Source organism: Dioscorea cayenensis, chromosome 4, assembly GCF_009730915.1.
Source record: "Dioscorea cayenensis subsp. rotundata cultivar TDr96_F1 chromosome 4, TDr96_F1_v2_PseudoChromosome.rev07_lg8_w22 25.fasta, whole genome shotgun sequence".
Taxonomy (NCBI): domain Eukaryota; kingdom Viridiplantae; phylum Streptophyta; class Magnoliopsida; order Dioscoreales; family Dioscoreaceae; genus Dioscorea; species Dioscorea cayenensis.
The window spans coordinates 21,028,653-21,044,433 of NC_052474.1; positions in this window are offsets into that span (position 1 = coordinate 21,028,653).

Sequence of the window (15,781 nt, forward strand, 5' to 3'; positions counted from 1 at the left end):
AATTAATCACAATGAAAATGGATTTAGTTTAATAAAAAATTTATATATATATATATATATGAGAGTAAAGGCACGGGTACGAGTAAAACATATACCCTTTTTAAGGGTAAGGGTATGGGTAGGGCCATACCCTTACCCGAATCGTATCTGCTTAAAAAATAGCGGATAATATCCTCACTCATATCTGTACCTAGTCAAAGAGGGTAATATATGGATACAGATATACCAATCAAGTAGGATACAAATTGTCATTCCTACTTTTTACATAGAACATCCTCATTTTTACAAGATGTTTTATTCTTTAAAAGCAATATCTAAAACTAAATAAAAATAAATAAAAACTATAAAAAGATGTGCACAACTTTTCAAGGACTTTCAGATAATTATATTAAAAAAATTTGACATAAACTATTAAATTATAAAGAAATCTCACACCAAAAACAATAATAAATTAAGGCTGCTCATTTACTTCAATGAGCAACTACCAATTATAAGTAGATAATACTGATTTAACATATTGAACAATTCTTAATCATATTGGTTTAAATGAAACTACACTAGAAATTTTCAAAAGATCAACAAGTGCTTCTAATTTTTTTTTTAAATTCTATTTTTTTTATCTCAAAGTTTACCTCACAAATTTTTGTTTTTAAAAATTCACTATTTTATTTTTTTTTTTCTTTAGTTGTCTAATCCAATGAACTCATACAATCCACATGATCTTAAGCATGACCAAGAGAACTTGCATGAGATCATAATTGTTTGCTTAAGAGGTGATTGTTAAAGCAAAGTAAGGTTTTTAGAATACCTATGCCCGGAGATAAACGGGATGGTAAAATTTTAGGAGTTAAAATAAGGAGGTTTCAAAAACTCTATTTAACCCCTCCAAATTGGGTATTGATGAGATTTTATAAATTTTATGGACAAAAAAATGTTTTTATATAAGTTTTTAATATTTACCATTGCGTGACTCTCATTCACCTTCTACGGTCATTGTCCATCGATGACCTTCTAGTTCCACCACTGGTCATTGGTGGATCGTCGCCATCAACCACCATTCATTGTCACCCATATTGTCGATCGGCAACCCCCATAACTGAACACTGGCCTCCGATAACTATGAGAAAGTTCCTTTTTTTTTTAATTAATTAGGACTTGTGAGCAGCTCATATTGTAGCACATCGTACCAAAACAATTTAATATTACATCACTATCATAGACATGCTACGGTAGCTTAATTACTATACTTATATTACTATAGTTAATGAGTTGAGCTGAAGCTCTATATTTTCTTAACAACTTAAATTCAAGCTTCATACATGAAGCTCGAAGTAGGCTCGACTCGAGCGGTAGACTCGGTTAAAATAGTGTCAAATTGAGCTTGAACATAGCAAAGATTGGCTCGACTTAGTTGAATTACATCCCTACCAATTGGCTAACTAACTTGGTTGGTTATACAAGCCTAGGTGAACTCACTCTTAACCATGATGCGTTCACTCATGTGCAACTTGGCGACAATTTCACTGGGATTTTGCATGCCAAAACCTAGACTTATCTACGCATCTTAGTGTGAAAAAGAAACTTTGAGAGTGATGAGATTGAAAAAATAATTATCACTGTCACATTAGGTAGTGTTTGCTTCAAGGGATTTTGAGTTATATGTAACTCTAAATCTCTTATTTTTTTGAACTCATGTGTTTGTTTGGAAGTATTTTCATTTTTTTCATGTATTTTTGAAATCCCATCATTGAGAGATTTTGTTTTACGGTCAGAAATGGCCAGTAAAACCAAATCCCATGAGTTCAAAACCAATGTATATGCATATATATACATATATATATATACAAAAATATATACACATACACATATATATTTATATGAACATATATAGGTATTTTTACATATATACATATACAAGTATGTACATACATTGTCTAGATATATCTATACATAGTATATTTACATATACAAATATACATATATAAGTATGTATATATATATACACACACACATATACATATACTTATTTAGATATGTATACTCATATACATATATATATATATATGCATATACGCACACATATACATATATTTATACACACACACACACACACACACACACTATACATATATATATATATATATTCATATACACATATGTATATATGCATATATGTATATACACAGATATATACATACACTTATACACGTGTTTTCCAATTCTATGTTAACAAATCCTTCCAACCAAACACAAGATTTGACTGCACAGTATTTTGAAAACCAAGTATTTCCAGTAATCTTGTAACTAGAAATCCATTAAATTTAGAATTACATTCAACCGAATGCTGGATAGGAGGAATTCGAAACCCCTCACACTAAACATGTATTTGATTCAACAAATACATCATTATTTCTGTACTCTTTCATATATATGGCGTAACCCAATCCTTGTTTAGAAGGTTTATAACTATAAACTGTTGTTCACTATGATCAAGTATTGACATTAGGGGTTTTTACTTGCATACCCCTATAAAATTATGAATTTACTTAAATACCCTCATAAAAATGATTTGCTTGTATACCCCTACAAATCAATTATAGTTATTTATATACCCCTATGGTTAAGTTGACTCTTAATGATGTTAAATCAATGGATGGAATAAGAGTAAATTACCAAAATGGGTTTGCTTATATACCCCTTTAATTTTTTTTTTCTTATTTTGTAGACATTACTCATTTCATTCAACAAATGACCATTATGGGTTTGTTAATATACCCATAAACTTTTTTTATTATATTTTATAGACTTTAAATTATTTAAATTATAGATAACAAATGTAATTTTTTTATAAGCTTTAATTATTTTTAAAAAATATTAAAAATCATGAACTTTTGAGTAAATTCATATTTTTAAGGTATTTACAAACATCTCTAAAAATTTTACATTATCACATGTTCTTTACAAACACAACCTAAAAATAGGTAAAAGTTACGACATGTAACAATATATAAATAAATAATTTCATACACCTACTAAAAATATAATCATATATGAAATTTATAAGAAAAAAGTCCAATACAAATTTGAACATCCATCCAATATCAAGTTTTTTACCATTAAGTTCTCTAAAGGACATCAAATTTTTTGAACAAACAAGTTCTCCATAAAATTCTTTAAAAAAAAATACATCCAACACCAATTTTTTTTAACATCAACTAAAATAATATTTATGTTCATTAATGCAAAAACACATTAAATTTCTAAAAAACAACAATCTTCAAATAACACAAATAACAACCTTAAACTCCATTCTCAATATCAACCTTAAAAATAGAGATGAATTTACAAGTAGAACTTAAAAATAAATGAAATATTTATAGGATCCTATTAGTACAGTAGTCATTGGTGTTTGGCCCGTCGACAATGAACACGATTGGGAGGTTCTCCGATTAAGCTCTGGCGACGGCGTTGATCACGCTGAGACCTCTAACAGTGAAGTTAACGACATATGCGTAGATGCCACGACGTCAGGCGTAGATGGCATTGAGATGGTCTAGTTGGGTTAGGTTGAAACCTCCGGAGACGACGTAGATGTCTCCGACACCGATTTGAAAGAGCCGGCGAGTGAGATGGCGTGGCTTTAAGGGATTGGTGAAAAGGGAACCTCAAAAGATGGCGCTGAGTGGTTGAGAAGTTTGGGAATTTTTCTCAGATGACTTAGATTGGATGATGTTAAGGGTAATTGGGTAATTTTGTTAAGTTGGGTTAAGTGGGAACTATGGTTAATTCCATAAACCCATACGGTGGCTAACAGTAACTAATGACAGTGATATATAAGTAAAAAAATTAGTTTTATAGGAGTATGCAAGCAAATAGTATTCCCTCCGTTCCTTTTTATCTATCACAAATCCATGTTCTTTTCTATCCGTCATTTTCTAAAATCAAGAAGCATTTATTATTTGTTTTCCAAAATTACCTTTAACACTTTATTCAATTCGAGAAATGTAAAGATATAAATTAAGGGTAATTTGGAAAAGATAACTAATTTTTTATAAAATTTTGCAAAATAATCAAATTTCTTAGAATATGAGATTCAGTTAACCACGATAGATAAAAAAGAACGAAAAGAGTATTTTAATAGGGGTATTTAAGTAATTTTATGATTTTCAAAGTTATGCAAGTAATTTTTCCTTTACATCAATGTGGGTCCCATGCATACTTTCATTGTTACATTTAACTAGGGTGTGCTTGTCACCTATTTGTAAATTTAAAAAATAAATAAAATAAAATAAAAGTTGTTAAAGATGCCGATGATATCCAGGGGCAAAAGCAAAGCACTTATGATGGCCATTTCTCAAATATTTTATAATTTAATTAAATATTAATAAAAATGGCGCCTTACGCGAATAAAAATCACCGAATCAAATAAAAACAATAATTGTTAAGTCTATTGACACGGATTGTCATTATATGACAAACCGAGTAATGACATGGCAAGAAGAAAATGACGTGGCTATGATGACTCATCAAAAGAAAAGGCGACTATGATGATGATGTGGCGAAATATTAATGAAGCTTCAAGAGATATGAAGATCAAGGTGGTGATTTTATGTAGAAGATATTTCTCTCTAAAGTCATGTGATGTTAAACTATTTTTGGAAAGTACATCAAATCTATAGGATCTTTTCAAGAAAGGTAAGTTTTATTTAAAGTATGTTTATCTATCCTTGGTAAGATCTGGGATGATAAATCATATCTTTGATAGAGCTTATTTTTAGAAAGATCTATTTTAAAGAAGGAGAAAACTATTCTATCATTAGACAAGAATTTAAGATTATGAAAATTGTATGAAGCTTAGTTTGGTGTGAAGCTATTTGAAGACACAAACTAAGTTAGGCAAGGACAAGCCAAGAAGATTATCAAGACTATATTTAGCAACACAAATTGAAAGAAGATCCAAGAGCTATCTATGGGCGGAACCATTCATGGAGTCTAATCATGTGTGGAGATTGTTTGAAGATTACATGAGATATGATTAGAGATTTGAAAGATCCAAGCATGGATGATTGAAGATCATGCTTGAATATATTGAAGGCTAAACTTGGATGAATATGAGATCAAGTTTAGTAACATTATTTCCATGAGTCAAACGAAGATCATTTGGGAAAACCAAACTTGGGCCAAGTTTGGAAAGGAAATCGGGAGATCTTTGGTAACTATCTTTGGTGAGATGGTCGCGTCCCTCAGGAGAGGGTGACCTACTGAAGTGACGAGAGAAAGGAAGCAGCTATAGGCAGGAGGAGTTCGGGTCGAGTCAACTGCTATGAGGCGGATTGAAGGAACCAGAAATGTTGAACGTCGTAGATTCGGGTGCATTTGGTTAGAACTCAGTCATGTTCAGTAAGGTGGGCCATATTGCAACTGGGTGTTGCAACATCTAACTTTGGAAGGTGTCCAAGTTAGAAAACAGCAGAAAATTCTAAAGAAGTAACTTTATTAGACATCGGTGCGTCTATATAAGAGATCATGCTTGAAGATTTAGGACGAGCCAACAAGTGAGAGACTCTTCGGTGAGAGTTGAGTGTGTGGTCGTCGGGCAATCTAGAGAGGATATTCCTTGTGTTGAGAGAGTGAGAGAGTGTTGTACTCCTTGTTCTTAAACCTCTTTTAGTGGATTGTTTCTCCGGGCCGGCCCCCAGATATACGCAAAGTTGTGCTGAACTGAGGTTACCAATTTGCTTGTCTCCTTTTTCTTGTTTGTATATGCATGTTCAATTCTTAAGTGAGTTTTTGAGTGGCTTGGCACATCACACCACCCACTGAAACCATCAATAATAATAATAATAATAATAATAATAATAAAGAATGCGATGGCCTTTTCTCAAATATTTTATAATAATTTAATAAAAGATTAATAAGGATGGCGGCTTATGAGAATAAAAATCACGGAATGAAATGAAAACAACAATAATATTATTAAATAATGTTATCATGTTATATTTATTTCACATGGCTTATTCAGTGTGTTTTTATTTATTTATTTTTTATTTGATAACTAAAATGTCGTTCTTGATGTTGGCTTTTATTAAATTCAAGTATCCAGTGGCGGTTCAAAGTAACTAAAAGCCTAAAATAAAATTTTAAAATAATTTTTTTTATTTATTTTAATAAAAATTTAATTTCAATAAATACTTATTTGAGATGTTTATTTATTTTTTTTACATGCTACTAAACTTGTAATGAAGGAATATATTTAAAATATATAAGCAAAACTCAACAAAGTGAAAATATAAAAGAAATTGCAACAATATAAAAACTACAAAAGATCTTATTTATAATTAAAATAAATAAATGTTATATTAATTTTGGAGGAAAAAATGGAAGAAAAAATCTAGAGGATCAGAATAAAATTTTGAAAAATTAGTTACAAAGATATGTGACTGATTAAACATTAAAATAAAAATATAATATTTATGATATTATTTAAAATTTTAAATGTTAGTTAGGATTATAAAACATTAATTAGATATTAAATTAAAATATTGTTAAAGTTATTGTTTAAAAAAAAAATCTAAATTAAAATGAGGCCATAAAAAAATTGGTAGTCTAAAGCAATTGTTTAAGTATCGTTCCTTTCTTTTCATGCTGGATTAATTGATACAAGACACAATTCCTAAGGATGCTCTGCTTTTCCAATAAATAATGGAAGCTTTTATTCCCCATTTCTTATTTTCAAAATTATTATTGAATATATATGTGATATTTTAAAATGAAAAATAATTAGAAATCTAGTTACAAACATAAATGATTAAAATGGACAAAGACAGTGGTTGTTACAAATCTGTGCATGGTAAAATCTCTATATATGAAGTACTATAGTAATACTGTTTATATGTTGTTCTAGGCCTATATACTATTTAGTAAATTTGGATAAGTCTCCTTTGGGAGGTGTTGTATTCCTCCCCTCTACAATTGTATGGCAGGGAGATCATTTCACGTCACATGTGGTGCACTCCAAGAGGTTATTAAGCTATCATAACTAGTGCATCTTCTTATTTGCTTGCCTTTTAATAGTGCTTGTCATTTTTATTAAAAAAGAAAGAAAGAAAGATAATCTCTAAACAAACATGCTATAAATTAAACTTGAATCAAATGATTTAAATGAATACATATAAATTTAGATCAAAACAGAGTAATATGTTTATTAGTATAAAAAACTCATGCGATTTTACAAGTTAATATTTTAATCTATTTAAAAACATAAATTTTAGTGACTTTTGTAAGAAAAGAAAAGGTTTATGAATTATGATATTAATTAAGTTTGTGAGTTAGCAAATCAAATTTATGCTTGAAAACATAATTTATTAGATGAATATTATTTGAGTCAAATATAATCCAAACGTATAAACTCATTTAATTACGTTTATAAACAAATCAACTTCAAAGAACAAGAAACAAGCTTCCTTGCTTTCATGAACCATTTCCTCAAAACATATCCCAAAATTCCATGGTGAAACTAAGTTTGTCTAACATTCAAACACAAAATACAAGTTGTTGAAATCATGCTTCTCATTTAATTGGACACACATAACTTTTGATTCAAAGTAAATAAAGATCCTTAAAACACTTCTACTCTAAAAAGCTTTAACTTCACTTCAACTTAATCAAAGTCCATTTTCTTCTTTGGATTAATTCTATGAACCAAACTTGTTATCTTTTTTATTTTCCAACCTATTTGACCTCATCATGTGTTTCTTTCTTTTTTCTCTCACTTTGTTTTTCTTTTGGTTCTGGTTCTATGTTTCATAAAACAAATTAAGAAGAAAAACACAAACAATTTCACACAAGTATACAATAATCCACTAGTTCTATAACTTCCACTTCAAGTGACTTCCTAACACGCCATCAACTCTACTTCCCTTTTTCAGTGCCAAAATCTAAGGACACCAGAACCCACTTCCTCTCTTTCAAACCCTATAAATACCACCCATATCTATACATCTAAACATATCTGTACACCTAACACATCTCTCATCTAGACAATCTTCTCACCATGTACTCCCTCTAGTCCAATCAAGCTTCAACATTATGTCATATGGAGCCAAACTAGATGGCCAAATAGATTCATCTGAATCACTTATAGAGACGAGTGTCAATGATAAATTACAGAGGTCCTTTCAAATTAATTTACATGTGCACTTCTTTTAATTAATGGGATGTTGTACGTATTGTACTTCTTCAAAAATTCAATACTAGAATTAGTATTTATTTATTTTTAATAAAAAGAAATAGATCAATTTATCTAATTATCGAAAAATAAAAATATTGAATTTAGCATCCCTTAATTTCTCCCGCAAGTGGCAACAATGTCAAGTCAAACTGTACTTCTAACATAAAAATTTTCACATTTATTTGCACCATCAGCATATTATTTTGCAATAATGTCAACGACTTTATTTTGACAATAAATAAATAAATAAATAAATAAAGAAAAAATATTCATGCACTAAAGAAAGTAATAGACCACATTATATATCATGGAGTTGTTAGCATGGGATAATAAATCTTCATAGGATCAGCTCCATAAAACGTTTCTGCTTCTGCATTGTGTGAAACATGCAGTATTTCTCGGTAGTTCTCACTGATAATATTGTATGAAAAAATTTTAGTATGGGAATATGCGTCTAGCAGATTATTTGGAATAGTCATCTCAAAGAACAACTCATAGTCTTCTTTTTCTCCCAAAGCTATGTATATAGGTGAAAGTAGTATGCATAAACGATTTGGTCCCCCATAACCTACTTGTGGATGTTGCCAAATATCATGATCTCCTCCGGCTTCTAAAATCATTAATTGTTGTGGTAAAATTGCTGGAGGAGGAGGAGGAGAAGGAAATAAATCTCTTATAAGATTGGTCAGATCAATGCAATGTAAGAGATTCCATCCAGAAAAGTCTTCTCTGATCTCCATTACATGATAAACAAAAACAAATATCTTCTGCTGCATAATCAAGTTCAAACGCCCTCGAATCTCTCCAAAATATAGAAACTCACTTTTAGCAGGAAGTGATAGCTTTTGAGCCAAAAAACTTTCTAAGTTGAAAGAGAATATGTGAAGGTTGGGGTAATTCGACATGATCAATCTCGAAGGTACGGGCTCAAATTCCATTACCCAGTAAACTGTTCCATTCAGAAATACGCCTGTTTGGCCAAACATCGGTGTGATAAGTTGATAGTTTTTATAATCTTGAAATGAATATACCACCTTCCATGATCGAGTGTCGGAGACATACATCCTAATATCCACATCATAACTATTGATGTTATGAGTTGAAAACATTATGAGTTTATGATCCGGAGTGAGAATGATATCTAAAAGTGACCTCTGTGGACTACCATAAGGAATTCTTTTGTATTGTCTCGTCGCTGGATTGAATATGTAAATGAGCTCAGGGAAATACTTACAACGTATGGGTGGGCTTTTATCAATATATAGCAGGCAAATGAGTAAACCATAGAAAGAACCATAACAAGAAATACTTATCATGGTACGATCAAGTCTCAAGAAGATTGCAGCATCATCTTTGAGGGTAGAAAGGGACAGATCCGGGGCTGCGGATGAGGCCGAGGGATATCGTACTGCACCTCCAAACAAGTAACAATAACAACAGCGTTGACGAATCTCTTGATGATCATGATTAATTGAACAACCTGGCGTGGCATAAGGATTGCAGCGCTTGGTGTGGATTTTAATAAAATATGGATCTGATGAGATGATGGACTGCCATAGTTTGCAAACACTTTTGAATCTAATCAGAGATCTTGTTGGAAGTAGGGAAAGTATCTCCAACAGCAAATCATGGTTGTTGATGAGCCTGTTCATTGTCTCTGTGGCCGGGACCAGCTGCGTCGTCGGCGAATGATGCGGGTGGTCGTCGTTGCCGGAGTTGGGGTTCTCCGGTTGGTGGAGGGAGGAGAAGCAGCAACCCATCAATGGCAGGGATTTTGTTGGGAATTAAATGAGAATGACTGGTTCACTCCATCCTTATATAGACTTTTTTTTTTCTTTGTACTTTTTATTTTATTTATTTAACCAAAAATTTTGAGGTTTCAAGATAGGTTTTTAATATTATTTTTTTAAATTAATTACTAAAATAGGTATTTCTATAATTATTTCTAGGTATTTCTATAATTATTTTTGTTCATTGATAATATCAAGTGAGATTATTTTAGTGAAAGTAGAAGTGGAAATAAAACTAGTAATAAAAAATTTTATGAAATTATAAAGTTTTTAGTGTAAAATTATTTTTAATTTTAAAAAACTAGTAGGACCCAAAATTTAATATTAATAAAATGAAATTACCTACTTTGTTAAATAATTATAAAAATGCCTATTTTAGTAATTAATTAAAAAAAGTAATATTTAAAAAGAAAGCCACAAGATCATGGTGATCAAAAAATACAGATTCAATAAAAAAATACATATGATATATATATATGATATATTTTATAGTTACTTATACATATGATTAAAGCAGATGTATAATACCTTTTTAGAGGGTTTTAAGGAACATATTTAAATCTTTTTCAATTTTTAATTAAAATAATTGAGAAGATAAAGTTTTATTGCATTAAAGGCCTTACATTAAATGGGAAATAAGTATGAAAAAGATTTTAGTTTCTTTGATTTTAGTTTCTTTTGGTGTGCCAATATGATATGATATATAAGTGAATATTGTATTTTAAAATCTTGATCAAGAGACGTTTCGAAAAATTTACATACCAAATTGTAATTTAAGTGGTTCTTATAAATTATAGAACAAAAATGTTTTTAGTTTATTTTTATGTGCCAATATGATATGATGTATTATGATATATAGTATTTTTAATCTTATGAAGATATGCTATCTCAAAAAAAAAAAACCAATTTATAATTTAATTATTTTTATAATAGGAAAACTTTAATGCCATTAATTTTGTTAAGGGTAATAAAGTAATTTACCATTACATTGTTACCATGATATTCCAATCAAAACTCCTCTTCTAAAGAAAGCAGATGATCTTTGGAAACTTATTGTGATATCAAATTTAAGAATAACTAGAATATTTTAATTTAATTATTATTAATAGAAAAAATTAATGCCAATTTGTAATTTAATTATTGTCATAATAGAAAAGATTTAATGCTATACAGATATTGAATTGATTGATTTATTGCTAAAACTTTAATAAGAATTTATAATCAAAATTGATATTTTTTGAAATGTGGAAATATTTCTTTGAATTTTTTAAAAGTCTATGTTTAGAAAAGACTTAACAATATTAAATTGGTATGGCATAAAATGCGAAAAGGAGTCAGTGATTAAGCACTTTAATTGGTTTTTATGTTTGTTGTGATTAAGCCTTCTGATTTATGCTTTTTTTCTGTACACATTCTTACATATAAAATTGTTTATAATATTCATTCTCAATACAAATATAAATGATATAGATATATTTTTTTGTCCATATAAACAATTTTAATAGAATTATAAATATTTAAATGGAAGCTTAAATAACAAATAAATAAACCGTAATTAATAAGACATGAGAAAAACCCCAAATATAGAATATAGGTACACAGTGATCATTCAAAATTGGAGATTATACGTTGGCCTTTTATGGTACAGATATTTTGGTGATTTTTTAATAGTGCATGTATAGTATAAAATAAATATTTGGCATAAATATATTTAAAAATTGTAAATTAAGAATTTATTAAAAAAAAATTCAAACTGACATATTAAAAAACCACAAATTCAAAATTTTAAAGATTTAATGATGATTAATCAAATTTACTTAAACAAACTACATGATACAAGTGGTGTACGTGTACTATGGTTCATACCGAATCCCCACTTTATCTCTCCGACTAATCTCATCAATACATCAAAATGAAACATCAACACTCAAATTCGCCAACTCATTTGTCAGTCGTGAAACATTTCAACCAATCTATGCCTCTCCTTCAATTTGTACATGTGTTTGGCTTTTTTTTAATTAAAAAAAATAAAAACAAAAATTATATATATAATATTTTAAAAATTAATTAAAACGTCACCTCACAGTCATTAACGGTAATTTTAACTGTATTTCACCATATGAAATACTTTACTCTTTTTTTATAATTGGAGATAAAGTATGAAATTGTTTAAGAAAACACGAAAAATACATAATAAGAACTAAAATAACACAATTGCGAAAGAAAATATTTAGATCACCACCAAAAGATAACTTCTACTGGGTGGGTGACTGTATAATTTCATTGTGGGTGGCGGAGATCATGAGTATCAAAGATAATTATTAGTTGTCCCTTCACAATAATATGCATGCTATACATGCGTATTTCTTTAACTTAATGGGATGTCATATTTTAATTCTTCAAAAATTAATTATAGAATTAGTATAAGTAAGGGAACATATCAATTTATATATATATATATATATATATATATATATATATATATATATATGTATATATATATAACTTGAAACAATTTTAATTCCCTTCCAAATCCGATGTTAAATTTAAAAACAAATAACTCTTTTAATTGCTAATTAATTAAGTTCACAACAAGTTTTTTTGGAAAAAAAGAAGAAGATATATTTTAAATCCATTTACTGAGTAAATTGGCAACAAGTTAAAAATGGAAAAAAAATGTTTCTACATTGAATATTTCCTATACATTGGGTATTAAATATTATTTGGTTTATTTTAATTACAATTTACTAAATTTCTATGTATTATTCAACTTTTTGCTCACGTTTAGAATAAAAGTGTATATCAGACTATTACTTTCTACATGAGTTGTTTGATATGAATTTTGCTTCAAAGTAAATAGTTTATACGTAAATAGTTATAAACCCTTTTGAAGAAACAAACTCGGAATCCTTATTGTTCACTCTAGTCTCTTTCTTTTACCCCCAAGAGAACAAAACACTCTAGGATCTTAAACTTTAATATAATTAACAGCACCCACAATTCTCCCATTCTTATCTTCAAGTTTATTCTCCCATTCGTCACATACCATTTTGATCAATGAAGTTTGATTTGTTTCTAAATCTTCACTGAAGGTACTAATTATTTTAACAAAATATCATCTAAGAGATTATCGGCTTCATTTATTGATGTGGACACCGGGAAAAGTCCAATCAGCAAACTGGCGCCACGTACGTCAGTTGTGCCACATCACCTTCATCATCATTAAATAGAATCCCTTGTCTAAACATCCTTCACTTTGTTTTCATCACCCGAGTAGGACAATGAGGGAGCTGCGGCTGTCTGGAGGAAAAGCAAATCAGTGTAGAAGACGAAGAGGAGCTTGGATGCTTTAAGAATGTTGGTGAGTTGGGACATTCAACGCGACGGTAAAAAAGATCTAGAACATTGTAAGTGCCCTCAGTTTCGGTGAAACCCTAACCCTTGGATATGTTGCTAAGATGTAGATTTAGCTTTTAGATGATGGGGCTTCTTCCTCTCGGTTTGAATTTAACATTGGAGCTTGATGATTGTGATGATTGTGATGATATTGTGGGTTTTCTTTGGTGGTTTGTTTGGAATTGTTTGTTTGTTTGTTTATTTTATGTTATTTTTTCCCTTTGTTTTTTTGTATAGAGTAGAGCCAAAACTAGACAAAGATTCCATCTCTGCTTAGGGGGCGTTCATTTCAGGGAAAGTGATGGGAAGTGGGGGGAAGTGGTCGACTTCCACCACTACGTGTTCATTGTCTTTCGAGCCGGGGAAGTGCCACTTCCCCACTTCCGATCGAAGTGGATTTTGAACCAAGCCCACTTCATGATTTTTCTTGAAGTGGGGGAAGTGAGACAATCTATAAAAAACTAACTTCCTTTCACTTCCAAAATCTTTTTTGAACTCATAGACCTTCATCCAACACCTAAATCTTTCGATTTTATTCTCACTTTCTGACAAATGAACATCAGAAATCCTGGAAGTGTATCACTTCCCCCCACTTCAGGGAAGTGGCACTTCCCCCACTTCCTGACTTCCCCCCACTTTCCCTGAAATGAACGCCCCCTTAGTGGAGTGTGGAGGATGGAAAGTGGTTGTTCAATTTTTAAACTAGAGATTGGTGATTATGATGTAAACCAGAGCTGAAAGCTAACAAAAACAAAAAAAAACAAAAAAGGCCAACTAAAAAAGAAAATAGAATAAAAAAACTAGAGCTTGACATCATTGTTGATTGCAGCCTCAACAAATCAATTAGGAAGTTCAAGTCCTCAATGGAACAACAACATAGCTGGGTTTATAAGCTCAAATTTAGCAACATCGTACGCCATTTGATTGAGGTTTCTTGGAATAAATTCCACATGAACAGCATCACATAAACTGATCAAACATCGAACTCTCTTTAGCTGCTTACCGAATCTCCATGCAACAGTGAAGTCCTCTTTGTAAATCATATCAACTAGGCTTGCACAATCAGTATAAATTTGCTTGGGGGTACAAACTCCTTTCAATACACCTCTTCAAAGCCTCCTTTAGAGCCATAATCTTAGCATGAGTACTGGTCTCCGCCGTGGAATTACTAGCACCTGCAAGAACCAACATCTTATTGCCATCAATTAGAACAAAACCAATGCCACAACACCCATCATTCTCAATCCAAGTTGCGTCAGTAAATAAACTGAGAGAAGAATGAAAAGGAAAATGAGATAACTTCCTTGAATTAAACTTCCCTGAATTACGTTTTTGATCCCTACCAATGTCCCAAATTATGATTTTATTGGAGAACTTCTATCTATGCTTATGCTTACTTTGTATGCTTTGAAACCCTATGTTATGGATGAGGATCTGTTCTCACTCAACGGATTGGAGGATTGAGGAAGACGAAGGAGGTGACATGGCAACTTACATTGATGTGTGACATCACTCAATACATGTGATGTGGCACCAGTGCATTAATTGGACTTTTCCCGGTGTCCACGTGCTAATAAAACTGGTAATTCTTCGGATCACTGCAATTGAGATAATTAGTAATTTAAATAAACATTTAAAAATAAATCAAACTTCATTGATCAAAATGATATTTGACAAAACTTTAGTGATTTACTAGAAAGAACTTATATATATATATATATCAAAACTTTTTGTTTTTAAAAAGATATTATTATCATTCTTTGAAGGATCTCAGTTGTTTTAGATGGGCTCAAAGGTTGGTATAACTTTACACTATACTAGTAGGGCGGCCCGCGCTTACGCTGGGTATATGTAAATTTATAAATAGTTGGTTTTGTAAATATATAAATAAATTTTTAAAAAATTAAATAACTTGGAGAGGTCTATAGTAAAATTAAAGATCATCTTTTAATTTGGCTATTTTGACTTTTACATTTTTAAACCAAATGGTAATGAAGAAATATATATGCGAGTGAGAATTTCATCGTGTTAAAAAAAAATTGATTTTCATGTTTCCAATGTTAGCCTTATTAACTAATGGATGACACATTTTGTAGATTTATAAATAAGCGTGTTTGAGTATGTATGTAAATTAAAATAGTTAATAAAAATAGAAAATGTGCATTTTTAAGTGGCTATTACATTTTTCCCCAATTTTTAATTTTAAAAAATTATCGACCCATTAATTGCAAGTAATATAGTACCAAATGCTAGATATGTCGTTGATATATTATATTTTAAATGGAACATTGAGATTGAGTTTTATGGAGTTTTTTTTTTAAATGATATATATATATATATATATTGAATTATAAGATATAAATTT